This window comes from Cricetulus griseus, chromosome 2, assembly GCF_003668045.3.
Source record: "Cricetulus griseus strain 17A/GY chromosome 2, alternate assembly CriGri-PICRH-1.0, whole genome shotgun sequence".
In the NCBI taxonomy this organism is placed as follows: domain Eukaryota; kingdom Metazoa; phylum Chordata; class Mammalia; order Rodentia; family Cricetidae; genus Cricetulus; species Cricetulus griseus.
In genome coordinates this window covers 349,339,086-349,359,302 of record NC_048595.1, presented here as the reverse complement: position 1 = coordinate 349,359,302, position 20,217 = coordinate 349,339,086, and the positions used below count along the sequence as shown (strand labels likewise).

The 20,217-nt window shown below is 33.7% G+C and overlaps 1 protein-coding gene across 5 annotated transcripts in view; it reads right to left on the bottom strand.

Annotated features, from left to right (window-relative positions):
- The window catches only part of Cdh9 (cadherin 9), a 128,543-nt gene extending 109,502 nt beyond the window's left edge, over positions 1-19,041 (bottom strand). For 2 of the 5 annotated variants that reach the window (XM_035440623.1, XM_027400028.2), the window contains exon 1: positions 18,466-19,001. The gene's annotated coding sequence lies outside the window, so the exon portion shown is untranslated. Of the gene's footprint in view, positions 1-18,465 lie in introns of all 5 variants that reach the window. The other 3 variants (XM_035440622.1, XM_035440621.1, XM_027400030.2) reach the window with 3 other exon arrangements.
- Positions 19,042-20,217: the final 1,176 nt, after the last annotated feature.

Here is a 20,217-nt window from a genome sequence, read left to right as displayed (position 1 = left end):
ACAAATTGCAAGTGTTCAAAGACTATGAAGTAAAATTATTCATAAACCAAAGTCTCATAAAAAGGGAGATGGACATAAATCTCCAGTAAAAAGAATAGCAATGTTTCTGTACATTTACAAGAGTATGAGAAAGTAATAACAGTGAGGTTGTTTCTATGGCATGTGTACCTTTTATACTCCAAAATATTGGAAACATATAAACCATAGATTAGAAATAAATAGTACTCCATGTAAGATTAGAAAAGAAACAATGAAAAAGAGATCATGTATACCAATTCTATAGGTGTTTTTTTTCAAATGCAAAAACTAAGTTTTCCCTCCCACAGACTCAATAGAGATAAACTTACAAATAAAGGTCCATTTAAAATAAAACTGAATTATCAGTGCTTTATTGCAAAATGGCATCATACAATTGAATTAATTTAATTAGTGAATAGAATAATTTCCCCCTTTAGATCATCAGAAAGATATCTTCAATTCCAGGAGGGAATCTCAAGGACAGGAGATTGATTATTTGCCTCTAAATAATTAATTTTCATATAAATAGCTCTCGAAGGCAAAATGTTTAATTGACTATCAGGTACTTCAATTGTTATGTTTCCTCAAGATAGCACACTGAGGAAGTGGACATGGCTGTTGTGAGTTTTGGTGGAGCTTATCACCCACATTCATGTTTTCATTATCTCGAAAACACACCAGATAAGACATGATCAAGGAGAACAATGTCTTCCTGTTTTACCAGGTGAGTCTATATTCAAAAACGCCCAGGAGTGCCTCTTTCTCTAGACTCAAACTTATGTAACAGAAACTATAGAAATAATAATATGCCAATGGAGTTTTTAAAATAGAAGATAGCATGCAAACTTTTATCTGTTATAAATTTGGGATCATTATTTTCTGGACATAAGAATTCCATAGTTTTAATGAATCTAATCAAAATGGGTTTAGACATTTTAGGAAAAACCCAACACTTCCTTTAATAAATGTCTCTGTATAATTCAATATCCTGATATTGTTAAAATAAATTTGATATCATAGGAACCAGGAAAATTTTGTAGCTCCAGAGACCTATAATATGCTCAATCAAATAAGTTTATCACACACACATTGAAGTGGTTATTATAAAAAATTAAAATAAGTAGTGAAAACTACATTATTTTTAGGTGAATAATGTTTGAATGTTTTAGCAGGTTAGAATAGACAGAATTGCTATAAACTTGAACTTTCCTATAGAATATGCAAGAAAGTATGTACTTTTGGGTAGAACAATTTAATAGTTTTTTGGTTATGTGTTACAATAAAAACAAGGCACGTCTCATAGATTTTATAGAAATCCCTGTTGGGAAACTTCTGTGGTCTGGAGGTCAGCCAAAAGAAAGAACAGATCGGGACCTCACTGAATGCCAACATGGGAACCTTGATCTTAGTAAGGTCTTGGCAAGGTTAGGTGTGTGAGTCTACTATACAGTATCAGGTGTTTTCAGGCATTGTTGGAATCTAATTTTCTTGTTTAATAGTTTGCTTCCTGGAAAATAGATGTTAGGTAAAGAACTGCTTGAAAGTTTAGGATACAGTTTAGAAAACTTTAAATGACTTTTAAACTATAGCAGTCTTTAGAAATATTTATTCTTTCTGTCAATCTACTCTGAAGACGTTAAACAGTTGAGTGGTAATGAGAAGCAGCTTCTGTTGGGATTCTATGTTCTCACCCTTGGCTCTCTTTAATGAGCTACAGTGGAGCTGTATTTCTTTCTATGCACCAAGTCAGGAACCTGTTAGTTAAGCCTGCATTCCTTCTCACAGACGATAGGGAAGCTCCACAAACGATAGGAAAACTCCATCCTAATCCAGTCTTCCTGTAATAACCAGAAGGGTGTGAACTATCCTGTTTTCTCATTAATGTTTTCAAAGAAAGCAAGTCTAATAGTACTAGTAATTAAAATGGAAACAATTTGCTCATTTGAATTATTCATGAAAAATATTTTCCTGTGTTTCACATTATACAGCTATGAATTAAAATAATTCTGTATGAATATAAAGATTCATATTGACTCAGTGTCATTTATCACATGATCTATTCTAAAGAGTCTTTTATTGGCTCTTGGTGTTTCAGAATGAGGAACATTTCAAGTGATATGTCATGGTTTTAAGATGGAGGCAATTAAATCAAATGCCAGGTTTCTTCTTGCTCCAATAATCCCTGACTTATTGAATCATTCTTTCCAATTAAAATATTTCTTCTAACTGAGAAATCAGATTTTATATGCCTTCTCTTTTTTACTACCTTAAAATTGCATGTGCCATTACAAACACTATGATGTGAACCTATTTCCTTGAATCAAGAAAGAGATTTTTGTGTAACTTCAGTTATTTTTCACAATGTAATAGGGGATGATGTTTCATACTCTGTATTTTGAAAACCATATTGAGCAATTTTTTTCTACATTTTCAAACGTGTTTTCATGACTGTCCTTATTCTCAGGATTCATTATTGATGATACATTAAGTACTTCAGTAGCCTGCATCATTTGAGATCTCAGACTATCCTTTGAAGTAAGAACTTTGTATGAAGTCTCAGTGTTTTGAAGACAGAATTAATTTTAATTTTCTTCCTTCATTTTAGGGCCTAACCCAGTGGTTCTCAACCTTCTTAATGCTGAGACCCTTTAATATATTTCTTACTGTTACAGTGACCTCCAACCATAAAATTATTTTCATTGCTATTTTATAATAGTAATGCTGCTACTGTTATGAATCCTGTTTTTGTTTCAAGTTTCTTAGGCAACCCAGTGAAGGAACATTTGATCCTCAAAGTGGTTGTCACCCACTGGCTGAGAACCAAGTGTCTAGACAATGGTAACTTCTAATTGAAGTATAAAATATACTTATTATTTTTCTCAAAGGATAATAAAATTTGTCAAAGATAATATTTTGAAAATAGAGTATATTTTATAGTATAGTTTTAATAGCTTATGTTAATATTGGGTACTAAATATTAAAAACAATTATGTATTATCATGATCACTAATATGCTAAAGAATGATAGTTATACTTTACAATCAGAAACTGAGAACTGAACCCCAGTGGTAGTAAGAGGTGGGGTTAATGTTTCTGACTTAGAACCTCAGCTCTTTACAACTGGAGTAAATATCTAAGAAAATGACTTGTTTCCTCTATGCTCCAAAAGAAGATAATGGCAAGTTGATTTGGTTTGGGACAAGAAAAGTTGAAAGTAAGAGGCTATACAGTTGTAGATACCCTCTCAATTCTAATGTCATGTTTGAAAGAAACGACAATTAAGAAATGAAGCATTTGATTATAAAATAATTTAGCATTATCAACTTTACTGAAAAATGATAACTGTATTTTATCTTAAGATATCTTAAATAACTTGATGAAATAATGTTAAAGATAAAATTGGGTAATATTTTAAATTATATTTCCTAACACTTTGAAAACTACACTTAGGTCTGTTTTGAGTGAGATAACTATCTTCTTGATGTTTATCTAGGAAAGAAGAGTGCCACTATATTTGAGCACTTCACTCAGGAAGCACAGTTCTTTTGATAACTATTTTAAAAGAAGAATTCCAAGGCATACCCTTCAAGAACTCAAAGGTGCTTTTAACAGCAAGCTCAGGTATGGCTGGGAAGTTTGTTGACTGCCTAGAATGGGAGTTCTGAAAACTCTAGAGTATAAAATCATGAGTTGCCTTGGCGTGAGTCTTCCTCAAATCAGCAGAAGGTATCAAGGGAAATGCTGTGGAGTAATCCCTTTGTACTCTGTGATTATTTGTGGCTCTGATTGTTTTAATAAAGAACATGACTGGTTAGTAGCTGATCAGAATAAAGTTAGGCAGGAAAGCAAGACTAGCAGAATGGTAGGAGGAAGAAGGGTGGAGTCTGCAGTTGCCAGCCAGAAATAGAGCAGAGGATGAAAGTGACATGCTAATAAAGGTACCTCTATGTGGCAAAGAATGAATAAGAAATATGGGTCTCCAGTCTGATAGCTGGGAAACCATCATGAGGCTGATCCAGACCGAATGAATGTGGGTGTCAGTGGGGAGACCTTGGAAATCTATCGGGCCTTTTTTAGTAGATCAGTATTTATCCCTAGCGTAGGAATGGTCATTGGGACCCCATTCCACATAGAGGGATACTCCCTGAGCCTAGACACTCAGGGGTTGGGCCTAGGCTCAAAATATTTGACAGACTCTGAAGACCCCCTATGGAAGACCTCACCCTCGCTGGGGAGCAGAAAGGATATGAGATGTATAGGGTGTTAGTTGTGGGTACCAGGGAGGAGAGAAGGGAGATGGAACTGGGAGTGACATGTAAAATAATCTTGTTTCTAATTTAAATAAAAAATCGAGGAAAAAAAAGAAATACGGGTTAACTTAAAATGTAAGAGCTAGTTACTAATAAGCCTGAGTAATTGGCTGAACATTTATAATTAATATTGTCTTTGCTTGGGAAACAGCTGCAAGAACAGGATAACATTACCCACAGGGAATTGGTAGTTACAATGAGGAAAAGCTAAACCTGTCAGTAAAATGAAAAAAAAAATAATATGAATATGCTCTTAGAGACTGTGATAGGAGTGAACATTTTCAGAAAGCCAATCCTATGAAGTCAAGAGTTGCTGTTGTTATGTATTTTAAATTTTCTTATGGAAAAGACAAGAAATATTCAACTTATACTCCAACTGAAAATTACAAAGATTTGAAGGGGGATTTTCAGTGGGAGACTTTGAAAGAATTCAAGAATTACAAATCCTTAACATTCTCTTGTCCTTTGAAGGAAGTCACACCCTATGCAGTGTTCAACTGTTAGAAGCTTTTACTGAATTCTGCATGTTAAAGAGTAGTGAGATCTGCTGTATGTTAGCATTATACAGAAGGATCTGGAGATAGACACAGAACCCAGCAGACACATCAGGTTGTTGTCATGCATTACCTAAGCAGAAATGAGTCTTTTGCATTTAGCCAGAAAGAAGGAAGACTTTAATGGCACAAAGACAGTGGGTTCAAATATTATACTATATTTAGAAATGCTCATTTTCAAATGAATCATATTTAGTAAAATTCTAATATTGTATTGGTGAAGAGTGAACATTTCAGATAAGCCACTTATTTGAAGAAAAGATATTAAAGGTATTAATAAATCATGTCTATGCAATGCAAAGTACAATGCTACACAGTCAAAATTAATAAGTATTAGACACCAATACTTCTTTATAAATTTACTTTGCAATATAATTTAAACACTTTATTTTAAAAATCTTGTCAATGTACAGTATTTTACACAGTTTAGAGATTGTCATCCTGATAAAAATACTGCTAGCAAATAGTAATATTATATTTACAGTAATTGTATTGAAGATTATATATGTGTAACTATGAGTCCATCTTTTTTATAGAGATGATTAAAACATTCTGAAAACAAACAACATTTATTAAAAACCCTTTTTTATTTTAAGGTCAAGAATGTCATTTATTTTAGTCATAACAAAACAGAAAGAATGAAAGAATAAAATCATAACAATGATGAAAAGGAGTTAAATATCTGACATTGAGTTTATGACATGAAACACTGATATTTCCACTAACTTCAAAGTCTTTTCCTGATCACTTGTATCTCTAAGGTACAAGGGAAATGAATGTACTTGTTTAAACTTTAGCTAATTAACTTAATATACTGTAGTCTAAGATATTTAGAATTATTTTCCAAGTTGCAAGAGCTTATAAAACATATAGTACTCAAAGTGAAAGAAAATATTTTCATCATATGAATTGTGAACCTATGATATGATAAAATGTATAAATGTTGAGATTTATAATATCAAAACCCTCCCAGTTTCAACAACCATAAATTTAATCATAAGGTTCAATTGTTCATTTTATTTGTGGATTCTCCAACAAAGTTTACCAAGTTCTAATTAAAACTATAGTCAAGTATTCCTTATCACAATGCTGACATTACTATCTATTTTTAGCCCCTTAGGAATCTTAAAATGTGATTATAATGTGTGAAATTTCACACAGGAATTTCATAGAGCATCACAATATTAAAAAGTTTTCTGAAGCTTACCCTTGACGTATGGAGCAAATTTCTTTTTCATACCTATGGTCTTTGGCTCTGATATTCAGCCTGTCCTTACTACCAGTAATTTGTGCGTACCAATATAAATTCTTGATTATTATATTTTACAAATGAAATAATGTGTAATCAATATGAAAAACCACCTGCCTATTAAATACAACAAAAGAAAATTGGCTACAAAGAAACTCTTAGTGAGTTAACAAACTTCTATACTTTATTTGTTACTACAATTAAGCATATTAGGAAGCACATATTAGAAATTAGAATCACTATGTTTTATAATTTGTTTATTTTTCTGAAATTACAATATAATTCTTTGTCATCTTCCTCTCCTCCTTCCTTCAAATCTCCTCATGTAACCTACTTGCTGTTGTTCAAATTCATGGACTTTTCATTTATTATTGCTACATATGCACATGTGTGTGTGTCACAAATTATCAGGAACAGTATTAACTATCAACCCCCAAATACATATGATACATGTAATTTGGTACATAAATACATGTATGTAGTTTAAATAAAAATTTCCCAGTTGAGCTTTTATTTCTCCCTCCAAGGGCAAAAACATCAATTAAAATCCCCAAAAGAGCAGGGTGGTGGTGGCTCATGCCTTTAATACCAGCACTCGGGAGGCAGAGGCAGGCGGATCTCTGTGAGTTCAAGACCAGCCTGGTCTACAAGAGCTAGTTCTAGGACAGCCTCCAAAGCTACAGAGAAACCCTGTCTCGAAAAACAAAACAAAACAAAACAAAAAAATCCCCAAAAGAAGTTGTGACAAATCCGCTTTTCAGTTCTTGGTCAGGGTTGTCCCAGAATGGTCCAAAACATTACAAGATATTCTTATTACTGCTCTTTGTTGCCCCCACAAAAGTGGAAATTATGTACCTCTTGATAAACATATCATGTACTAGACATAGTGCCCAGAGGTCACTGAGCTAGAAATGCTCTGAAAGCCTCCTTCTGGAAATTCAGCTTTCATGATAGCAACAGGTGCCATAGGACTATCAAAAAAGAGGAAGCAACCAATAGTTATACCCAGCTAATTACAGTTATGAACCACAACCACAAGACAAAAAAGGCAAATAAATCTTTGCTGTGCACAACAGGTATCTAATTGGACCGAAGATTTGCTCAACAAGAGGGAAACCCAGTCAACTACAAAGGGTTACTGAAGTCATGGGTTTGGAAGGAGAAGATATGACCATCATTTTACTATACCAGCATAGCCTGTAAATGCATTCTTTATTTTGTTTATACCAGTACATAAGTGTAGTTCTAAACATTCATCACAGAAACTTCTACTAGCAACAGCAGGAGACCATTACAGAAAACCAAAATCAATCAAAATGCAGAGTTTGAGAGCCCAGCCCCAGTGCTTGAATCTACAATAAAATTCCCTAACCCATGGCTTGGGGATCACTGCAGAAGAAGATGCAGAAAGATTCTCAAAGCCAGAGGATAACAGTTTGTTGTGATATTGAGTATCTTGGGGATGTCAGAAACTAAACCCATTAACATGACTGTCTAAATGAGAGCTGCTAAAGGATAACAATAGTAGACATGCTATAGTGTGAGTCAGGGAATGTTCTGCCAGCCTTAACTCCATCCAAAGAGCTACAAGCAACTATGGAATGATGAATATAAGATAAATAGTCTTCTTAAGGGAAGAACATGCCAATTGGTTATCCAATATTAAATGGTCAGCCTCAGACCATACATTCAAATAGCATTATACAAACTGAGCAGACTGCCTTTATGTGTTAGAAATACATATGAATTTTAAAGCAATAAGAAAATGGTTCATGGGTCTTAAAATCAGGAAGGGTGACAGGAAACTTCTTGAAGAGTGAAAGAATAAAGGAGAATATATGTTATTATATTAAAATCTCAACAATATAAAGAAATACTTTAAAAAGAAGGATCACTTTGAGCACACAAATAAGAATCAAATAAATATTGCATTGATTTTCAAAATAACAAAGTGCTCAAAGAACTAAGTAGTACAGGGAAAATAATATATGACAGGTATTTCTCTTAGAATTTTTACATCTGGCATGTAAGATATGTCTACCTAACATTTCCTCTCTACATATCTCTTCTTCAAATTAGTGAATTATACTAGAGTAGAATAATCACAAAATTTGAATCGCAAGTTTTAACAGGTATTTAAATACTCTTGTTGTTTGTGTTTTAACATAATATTACTTACTTTCATTTTAGGGGCAATAATTGAATGAGAAAACACTATAGGAAAGGAAAAAGGAAGAGCTGAACGTCTTACGAGAATGCTTTATGAGATGTACACACATGCTACTAGAAGAATGGGATACTTGCTAACCTGAGACCTTAGCCTGTGTGTGTCCTGAATATCCCTATCCCACATATCCCTCTCCTAACCAGGCACTGAGTGACCTGTCAGCAACCTAAGTCCCCACCTTCATTGAACTTCATGCACCTCTTTCTCAGAACAATTTAGTAAGTTTCTCCTCCCAGTAAGGACCATTAATTTGGATAGTTGATACTCAAACAAATACTTAATACATAAGAACATTAGAGATGACCTGTAGGTCCTGCCTACATGGGTTTTGGATACATGCAAAATAAAGTAACCAAATGTATGCCTATGCTAAATTGCACATAAATAGGATTAAGCTAAAAGTATTACAAAAACGGGCATGATCAGCAGAGAAAAAATTCTAACATGTCGGTCATATAGACCTCACCCAAGTAAAATGACAAGTAAAGTTAGCATGCTTCAATACCCTTTAAAAGAAAGAGCCTAATCTAATAAGGGTTTGAATAGCCTCAATCACATAGCCACTGTCATTTATGTCAAACAATTTTGTGAACTATACTATCACCTTATTTTCAAACTAGCTTCTTCCCTACCTGAAGTCTGTGTGGGCTTTGTTTTATTTTTAAATAAGAAACCAGGTTCCTGGAAATGCCAGGCAAAGTTCCTGCCCACCACTGTTTCACAGAGCATCCTCAAGGTTAGGATGAGCCTCAGCACCTGACTGACTGCATAACTGAAATGATGTAAAATGTTTATAATGCAGACGATTACACACACCGGACAAATTTCTTTTGCATGAATTTAATTCTACTGGTTAGGTGTGCTGTGCTCTTATATTTGTTTCTAACTGTACAGTAAAATGTAAAGTGATTTTCTTTGGTGAGTGAGTTCATACACACGGGTGGGGGAGGTATTATCACCATTGTTAGTTGAAAGGAATTATTGGAAACTGACAGTGTTGGGACAGTGGCATCTATAATCATGACCATTGCAAGACAGAAGATACTACTAATGCACTACAATGCTCTGCTTTTCATTCAATAAGAGTTAATGAAGAGAAGGAAAAATACAAACAAATAAGTTAACCAGCCAATGTAAAGACCATTTACTGATATATAATATAAAATTCATTTTCACAATTGTTCAATTTAAATAAAGAAAAATGAATTGCTAAGGCAGCATCCTGGTAAGATCACACACTATATTGTGGATATATCAGTAGCATCATTTTCCACCAACATGCACATATTCAGACAGACTGCTTTTCTTCAACAGAGCATTAGAACATGTGAATTATGAACTTTCTTCTTAACCTAAAGGATAGAATTGATCCAGTGTTCTGCTCTAGATGTAAGAATGTGTTGAAAATTAATTTCCCCCAATCCATCTCCCTTAAGAACATTATAATGGTGACTTCAATTCTTTGATTTCCCGTTTTTGTTTATATTTTCCATCACAACTTTCCATCCACAAGTTGCCATTTTGTGTGTGGGACTTTTCTCCTGCACTTGTTCTTGTCACCCAGAAGTGACAAACTTGTTCTGCAATCACTTCTTAAATCTGGTGGATTTGATAATACTTACCTTCCCCCATCCCAAGCCCTTTTCCAGTCAGACAGTGAAAGCAGGGGAGGAGGAAAGAGCAAAGGGTTTCTAAAATTGGTGGTGGACCATATTGACAAAATCACATTAGTTCCCGGCATGTAATGAATCCTTATGTTGGAACTAGCACTTCCTGTTACCAATTGAATCATCTCCCAGAATGAAAGCCAAGTTAAAATGCATAGATGCTTACCCTTAAATGCACTGTGTCTTTGAAGTGGAAGAAAAGAGGGGTGGGAATAATGATAATGGGAAGATACCACATAGTAGATACGTACAGAAAACAGCTGCACTACTACACAGGGTGAGAGAGGAAAGCCCAAGGAGACAAGCCAATCTCAGGAAGAAGTGATGGAGTACTGCACAGCACAATATAAACCTATGAATATAAATGTGTTTTCTGATATTTCTTATTGGTGTGTGTGTTAGGAGGCAGGGGATAATACACACTACATTTAAAAAAAACAGTGATCTTACTTGCTTTCTACATTGTTTCTTTAAATTGTTTAAAAATAATTTTGTTCAAATGGAATTTTTCTCATAAAACATGTAATTATCTTCTTATGAATTCTGCCTGAGGGAATCTTAGTACTGGAAAAAAACTACAAAAACTTTTATTTTGAAAAAAGGAGTATTAAGTTAAATAATAAAAATATAACCTTTAATATTAGTGATTTTACAGATATTCTAAATTTGTGGAAAGCCAATGTGATAATATATATATATATATATAGAGAGAGAGAGAGAGAGAGAGAGATCACAGATATCTATATATATATATATATATATAGAGATATCATAGATAAATTATAGATAGATGATAGATATAGAGAGATAGAAATAGAAAGAGATGACAGATAGATTCATAAATGATGAATAGAGATAGATAGATGATAGATACATAGATATATAGACAGACTGATAGATGATAGATGGAATTTTAATTTTACAATATTATTTCCCAATAAGGTGCAATATACCACTCATGCATCATTAAGGAGAGAAGCTTCTCCAAAACTGTTAGACTGTTACATGAAATAATTTTAAACTGTGGGCAGGGTTACCTCAAACTCCTAATGACTATTTTATCTTTACATTTTTCTAATTTTTAAAACAAATTTGTAGAGCCAATGAAAGAAAATAGGAAAAATATCTGTGACCTAAAAGTGTGTTACTCCCTCAAGGGTTTTGACTAAAGGAATATATTGCTATGTCATGAAGGGAATTTTCTGAATTCATGTGTAAGGGAAGAGTGAGAAGCCTCCCATTTACAATGGAGCATCTCTGTTCGTTGCCTCACACGGGGAAGAAACACAGAGTCTGTGTCAGTATCTATTAAATTAGAACCTTTGCATGGCTCTTCCTTTGAGTACACTCTGGAAAGATCTCTCTTCCTTGCTATTAATCAATTTTCCTATGTAGTTTTCAAAATTTATTCTTGACTATGAATGTTTGTAAACTCAAAGTAGCTTTATGACATGCAAAAAGTTGAAAAGAATGACATCAGAAACAAGTTTTCCTTTATTCTTAATCTCCCTTAGTCATAAGCCTTCTTCAATCCCTAAATTTCTTGCCCAATTAAAATTGCATTACATAGCTGCTATTAGAAATCAAGTTCAAAAGATGCCTTGAAACCAGGTTAGTGAATTTAAAATATATCATTTATATTTATATCTAATCTTTACATACAGGTTAAATATAGACATAGGGATTATTGGTAATAATATTTCATCCCACAGATAAATAAATACATACATGTTACTCTGCCACTTGGTGGCAATTTTTCTTTAATGGTTCACACTAATATCACCATGAATATTTATAAGCAACACTCCATTACAGCATTCACTTTTTTCATCTTATACAACTCATTAGAAAGCAAAGTTATGCTGATTTGAAAATATAATGCCTCTCTTCATTGTCAAAAATTCTATTAAACAACTGACTTCTGAATAAAATAGCACAAGGTAGATGAAAACTCTTTTATAAATAATTATCCTTAAAAGTATGTTACAGGGTTATTTATTTAATTTTTGAAATGGGGCTCACTGTCAGAAATCCAAATAAAAATCTTGATATTTTCAACTCTAGTTGAACTGTTTTGAACTATTTCATAAGATAATGCGATAAGCCTATGCCATTCTAGATCCTTCATCCAGTAGCTGATGGAAGCAGAAGCAGATTCCCACAGCTAAACACTGAGCTGAACTCTGAATCCAATTGCAGAGAGAGAAGAGTGAAGAGCAAAGATGTCAAGGCCAGGCTAGAGAAACTCACAGAAACAGATGACCTGAACAAGGGGAAGCTCGTGGACCCTAGACTGATAGTTGGGAAAACAGCATAGGACTGTTCCAGACCCCCTGAATGAGAATGTCAGTTTGGAGGTTAGGTGAATCTATGTGTTCTCTAATAGTGGATCAATATTTATACCTAGTACGTGAATGGATTTGGGAGCCCACTCCACATAGAGGGATACTCTCTCAGCCTAGACATACGAGGGAGGGTCTAGGCCCTCCTCCAAATGATATGACAGACTTTGAATATCCCATGGAAGACCTCACCTGGGGAGCAGATAGGGGATGGAATTTGGTTTGTTTGGTGGCAGGGGAAGAGGGGAGGGAAAGGGAATTGGGATAGACATGTAAAACAAGCTTGCTTCTAATTTAAATAAAAAAGAAAAGAAAACAAAGTCATCAGGAGATAGGGATCCATGGTAAATTAAAACAAAACTTTAAAAAAGTTTATTGAAATTTTTTTTAAAAAAAGACAGAAAGAATTTAGCCTTGGCTATTTTATTAGTAATGTGTATTTATGCCTATATAAAACAAAGCTTTTTAAATATTTGTACAACATTTTTATTATAAAAGAAATCTGCTCTGAAGAATATTATAAATTCCCTCTATTAATGTAAATAAATTAAGTGTCTATTAAGATGACCCTTAATTAAATAAAGTCATCAGTTTATTAATTTGAAATCCACATTATACTATGAAGGCTTTGTAGTGACTAATGTAAAATTATTGAGGTATTTTTGCTATATCTCAAAATGGGGATTTAATTTCATTATAATCTATATTTTATGTAACAGTTTCCCCACCCACCATATGTGTGGGCAAAGAGATTATATTTTATACAGGTCTCAAAACTGTGAAGATTAAGTGGAATCGGTTGTTTCTAGGCACAGCTTTTCAAAGAGTCTAACTCACAATATGCACTAAATTACCTAAATCTCTTACAACTCACAGAACACTTCAGTTTAATTTTGGGGGAAATAAAATTATTCTAATGCTAGTTTTATTATTTTCTCTGATATATTTATTGCCTATAACCACTTGATACACAGTTAAGTTCTCTTATATTTCATCATTATAATAATTAAAGGCTATACATTAACTTTTATGTACACATAGAAATAATGATGTTATTTCCTTCAATTTTTTGTAAATGCATCCAGTCCATATGAACATGTCAGATAATTATGTAGCAATATGTGCAAATATATACATTTCAATATTAACATCTATAAATGCGGATAATCATTTGAAATACAAACATTTTACTGTGTAATTTGAACTAGATAGTTTATCTATTTTTTAAATATTTTTTGACGTCTTCTGGATTATTATAATAAAACACCCAGATATGGATATTTGGTGAAACACTTCAGCAAAATACATGAAATTCTACTGTATCCAGCTTGTGGAGGATAGACACATACCTGATAGAAAAATTGTCCCTTAAAGAATGGTTCTGGTTAATACTGCACTTTTACTAAAGCATATATATATATATATATATATATATATATATATATATATATATATGTGTGTTGTGTGTGTGTGGTGTGTGTGTGGTGTGTGTGTTGTGTGGTGTGTGTGTGTAGTGTGTGTGTTGTGTGTGTGTGTGTGTGTGTGTGTGTGTGTGTATGTTCATGGGAGCATATGTATATGTACACTACTTTGTAATATTGATGTCTATTTATTTATTTGATGGGAGAAGAGGTAAATCACATGTTTGCCACATTGTGTGTGTGTGTGTGTGTGTGTGTGTGTGTGTGTGTGTGTAGGACAGAGTGCAAGTTACATGATGGGTGGGTTATGAGGGCCAATTTCCTGAAAGTACATCTACAAGCTGACGTACTTCTACATTGTTGTTAGACCAAAGGAATAAATTACCAGTATTCCTTTGCCTTAACCACATCATGTTCTATTCAATCTCTCTTTGGATAGAACACCTTCCCAAGAACATAGTTTCTTGGTTAATATGACTTATTCCCAAACACACTGTTTCCTGATTAATATGACTTTCCTAATGTACTGCCAAAAAATGTGTAGAAAGGATCCACCTTGTATTGGAAGTTATGGCAATCATACAAGAACGTTGTAGGTGTTTCATTCTCTAATGTAAATTCTGCCAGACATAATTCCTTCCACAAGTGTAGTTAAGAATGTATTAAACTTTCAAAATGAAAATCCAAATAACAGCTGTTAGTAACTAACATTTCCATTAAAAGTTATATGTTAGAAGTGAAATAGGAGATAACATCCAATTAAATCGCCCATGCTCTTCATAAATATGGAGTCAATTCCTAAATGATATGAAGAAGTCTTTTTAGTCATACGTGTGAAACAACTTACAAGTTCCATTAACTAAAAAGATCAAAAATTTCTTTCTAGTTGAAACAAAGAGAAAATACTAGAGTGTTCATTCATTGTGTGACTGATTTAGACATTGCTAAATTAATAAAATAGAAGTACCAGCTTTGACTATTATTAAAATATATGAGACTTCTATCATTCCACTTCTGCTGTTCTAAATGTGAAATAAGGTCCAAAATAAAAATAAACACAACCATCCCCCACAAACACAATAAAAATAAGAACCATGATGTTTTGTTTCTATTGTTGGTTCGCACCCAATAAAATAAATTTTCACACAACAAATGCTTTAATCTACTCAGCAATGTCCCTACACATTTATGTACCACAGTTAGATTTATGGGCTATCAAACAAACAAACAAACAAAAAAAAAACATGAGGTTAGGAAGTAGACAAGTTGGGAGGATATGGGGGGACTGGAGGATTGAAATGTGGGACAGAAATGAGGGAAGATACATATTTTATTATGTATACAAAATTCTGAGGAATAAACAAAATAAAAAATATCTGGAATAAAAAAAATTCCAGATAGTGACATTTACACTGGGGGAGACATTTTATGATAGTGAGTGTTCCTGTATAATGTCTTGGTCAGGCTCTGGAGAATCCATACTTTCCACCACTTTGCATTTGGAATGTGGCTGTAAGACCTGCTCTAAGAGTGCTAAATTTAGGTATCATTACATTAGCATGTTAGCGCTCCCATGGAAAGGGTTATAAGTGAAAAGAGGCTCCCCTCCCTGCACAACGCTTGCCATGCTTTACTGATGAGCATAATGGTGGTTCCAGTAAGAGAACTGAAGTAACTCCTGAAGACAAATCTCTGTCAGGATTTTTAAAACCACAGAAGAGTTATTACATTCCATTTGTTCTCTCTCTCTCTCTCTCTCTCTCTCTCTCTCTCTCTCTCTCTCTCTCTTTCTCTGTCTCTCTGATCTATCATTGTCTATCTATTAGACATCTGCTTTTCATACTTCCACTCTATCACCCATTTATATATCATCCACCTTATCTACCAATATCTATCACAAATCTACCATCTTTATAACTTTTCATTAATCAGCCACAACCTACCATTAGTTTATCTACTTACCTATCTAAATATCTATATCTAGCCATCTTTCTAATCAAAGTTTCATCATTAAAATTTTTACAGGTAGCTTTGCCAGTTTTTCATAGCTAATCAAACCCCCTTCTGTATGTAACCAAATAATTCTAAGGCTTTGTTTTCTCCTGGATGCAATATAAGAAATACATACATATTCTACATCTTTCAAAGAATCACAATTTTTTAAAGTGCACATTTAATTCTATATTACATTTAAATGTGCATTTATGTGAACAGAAAAAGGATAAAACTAACCATCAATTCATTGAAGCTTCTGTCTTGCAGCCAGGTAATGATCCAGCAATACTTCCAGAGAGAACAAGTCACAGCCAACATTTACTGATGTCCCACTTGTATGTACTCTTTAAAGTAACCCTGATTTCAACTGATTCTTTCTGGCAATTATCAAATTGTCATGTTGCACATAACTTTTATTTCAGAGTTTTAAGAATTTGCTAAAACATAGTGGCTGATATCTTTCATGCATTCTAGAACCATTGTAGAAAGTAATATATGTTTCATAGTATACCAGAGGAAAGATTACTACATAGGAAAAGACATTAAAATTATCTAGCTCACCTGGTGAGTGTATAATAGACAGGACATTGTATTTAATAAGCTGTGTATGCAAAGGAACAAAGTAAAATGCAAAAGTGATGCCACTCCATGCAAGGTGACATTCAGAAGGGGTTCACATCCATGTTCTGGTTATCAAGTCAAGCAAAGCAACACAGAATTGAAAAACATAATTTCATATCAATTTGAGTTATAATCTGGGTACCCAGATATCATAATGCATTTTTTATTTTAATTGTACACATAAGCCTAATAATGCTCTCCCAGTTACATAAACCAGTTCAAATAGTGTTTCATGTACTTAAAAGGTGTGATACAGGAAAACCACATTTTCCATCTCAGAAAATTATACTACCTTATATGACTATTTCCTTATTAGAATTATTGGTTTTGTTTACCCTGAAGTTTGGTTCATTGCTTTTAAACTGATATTACCATCTGCTTCTCTAAAACATTACTTCATTCATTATTGCAAGAAATAGTTTGCTTATAACTTATACTTTAAATCTCACTTTTGAAAATCTCTAATTATATGAGACATTGTTTTAGCATTTAAATAGTTTCTATTAAGCACATATAATACTGTATTACACTGCACTACAGAATACTTCAGTTGATCTGGTGAAAAATTTGGTGACAGAATATAGACACATGCTGCTCATTTCTATCCAAGCTCTTACGTGATGAAGCAGCCTGCTATTTGATCTTCACTATCTTTCATAATATCTGTTGAAACTGGCATTCACCATTTTCATAGTTACACATAGCCGTTCCTCACTTGACACAGCACTGCTTGTGCAATAGATCACTTTGAGAATCAGAGAATATAAATTATATTTTGCCAAATGCAGGAGATTTTTCTAATCATATTAAGAACATGGAAGATAGGTAATTCTTGTTATTTCATAGAAATCACAAAAGGAAGCCAAGTGAAGATTCTGTCCTACATCACAGAAGTTGTCACTTTTCTTTGATATCATAAAATTCATATCTTTTCAGACTACATGATGTATGCATATTATGAAAAATATGCTTAGAAATCTCTTGTGTTTACCACAGATCAGAAATGACAACAAATCTCAACAAAAGACAAAGTTTTCAAAAATCTATAATTCATTATATTTCCATCAAAGCATTGATCAGACCAATTATTATAAACTTATTTTCTGCAGTTGGTGACTTTCATTATGCCACTTTTAAATAAAATGGTCTCTGAGAATTTCACCCAGTGGCTAAATTTTACAACATTCTAGAGACATTATAAAAAACAATCAAGCCTGTTTTGACGATCATTGTGCTTACAAGAAATGACTTAAAATGAACTGTGACATTGATTCTGCAATGGAAAGGCACAGCAACAATTATTTTGGTAAATCAATGCATTTTCTTATTATTTCAAACCTAAAAATGCCAAATTTTGCCTTTAGCAGACTTTCTCAATTTCATAAAGTTTCAACATTAATTTATGTTATCCAATTACAGCCAAGAGGTATATACATATAGAAGGTTTCTATTAATAAGAGCTATATGCATTTTCAGGAATGTCTGCTACCAGGTAAAATTCTTACATTAACTCTAACTCATGAATCCCAATGACATATAAAACATATTTCAAATCTACTGTCACATTCTTATAACTGCAAAAAGAAATTCAAATTATGAATAATGGGCCTTTTACATTTTCAAATAATTCTGACTCAATAGTTAACAAAAGTTATGAGAAAACTGGAAGACCATTTTGAATTCAAACAAATAAGAGTACAAATGTCATTTTTATAAAAGGGGGAATTCAAAGCCACCACAAAGAACTAACATGGTTTGAACTTTGATTTTATGGTAACAATAATAATCCAAAAGCAAATTTAAGGACTATTAAAATAGCTTGGTGAGTATCAGCAATTTTAAAAAGTCAAATAAGAAGCAAGCACTACTTGTTTTTGTCCTGAGCAGAGGGATACATATATATCTTTAATACTATAGAACATATTACCTGCTGCCAAATATTGAAAGAGAGCAGAATAGCCCAGAATAAATAGTTGCGAGGAGAAAAGCAGTGTCTATGCTATATTATAAGAAAACAAGAACTGTGAAGCTTCTCTTTCCCAGCAAATAAATAACGCTTACCTTGTTAAGCAATGGAACTGAGTTAGCCTCGCTCAGCAGGCGATTCGATTCTGCTGTTGCTTCTGCCTCATTCCTTCTCTTCCCTTTTCATAGTGTCTTCCCAGCGGAATCTTCATGCATCTCACTGTGCCTCTCTTTCAGCACCACTTTTAACTCAGACAGGCAGGAATCTGAAAGCAAAGGAACTCTCTGATTGGCTTCCATTCCGCGTTTCTGATTAATAAGAAACGTTGCTCATATAAGAAGATATTGCAGCTGATGGCGCTGCAGGGCTCCAGGTTTAGGATGGGCTGTGCAGACCCCTTTGGGCAGGACGATTTGCAAGTGAATGAAGTGGGAGGGTTGGGGGGAGGATTTGTCAAAGACCCTCAAAAGAGAAAATAACCCAGTGTTTTTAGTCTCAGTTAATCAGCTCTGTTTAATCTGTTTGCAGTTGGGAAAGAAAGGTCACAGCATGTCTCTAACCCGTAAATCATCTGCCGAATATGTATATCACGTGGAGCTTGCTGCTGTTCAAGGATTCTGCGAGTACTCCTTGCACAATGCCCTGTTCCCTACTTCAAGGCAATGCCAAAATTCCAGTCTCAGAAACGAAAGAGAAAGAATACTGAACATGTTCATCATTGATAATCACAAAATTTCATCAGTCTCTTTAGCTTATTACATAAAATCAGCTCTCAAAAAAAAAGGTAATTTTAGATTGTCTAATAATTGACTTCTTGGCATGTTCTTTTTCGGGAGAAGGAACAATGTCACATCGTTTGAAATTTCTAGAGCACTCATTGTTTTACTTAATTAGACAATTGAGACTGTTTGTACTTCCTGGGGAATGTTCAAACATAATAGTGACCCCAGACACCTCACAAAACTACAGGAGCCCTCTGTGGGAGTCTCTGAGATATGTTGCAGGACTCTAAGCGAAAGTAAACTGGCAGAGTAAAACTGGTTCAGAAGGGAGGTCTCTTTACTGCTGCTGGAAATGGCACAATAAGAACAGTATTGATGAGTAGATAAATTCTTCCACAAAGAAGTTTTAGTAATAGTTGTATGAAATGCACAGTGGGAGCATGGCTCACTTTATCACAGCTCCTTAAGTCACAGTAAGTAAATAGCTTAAGTGCCCCCAAAATATCAATATCCTATTTGATGCTTCAAAGAAAAACAGATAACAGAAAACAACAACAACAACAACAACAAAAACTTTCCACATTTTTCTTCCAATAGCGAAGCTCATGTCATCAACCGAATGTTCATGATAAAGACGCCTATTCAGTTCTCGTACCGTGTGAAAATGTATGTCTCCAAAACCAATACTCATTCTTGGGCAAATGTAATTCTGTGTGTATATACAGTTACTGTCACACTATAAGCTTGCAGTGGGTGAACTAAAATAGTGATATAGAATTTAGGCAACAAAGTAAGGCTTGGCATCTTTTTGTCTGAAAACGAGATCGGGTAAAATTATTACAGATTTCAGGAGTTCCATAGATCGAGGTGCTTAAGGCATTGTAATGAGTTCTTCATGAGCATTGCCATTTTCTAGAGGGAAAAAAAGATTTAAAACTCAAAGCTGCTTTGAGAATTATTTCAGCCAGTCTACATGTTACTTCAAATAAAATCACATTTACAGAGAACACTTTGCTAATACAGAGATAAACTATCTTGTACAAGTAGAGGAAAGCAAATTAAACCAAATAATTCACCATAGTTTATGGTAAATATTCACAGGTTAAAGCTTTAAATCCCTTATGT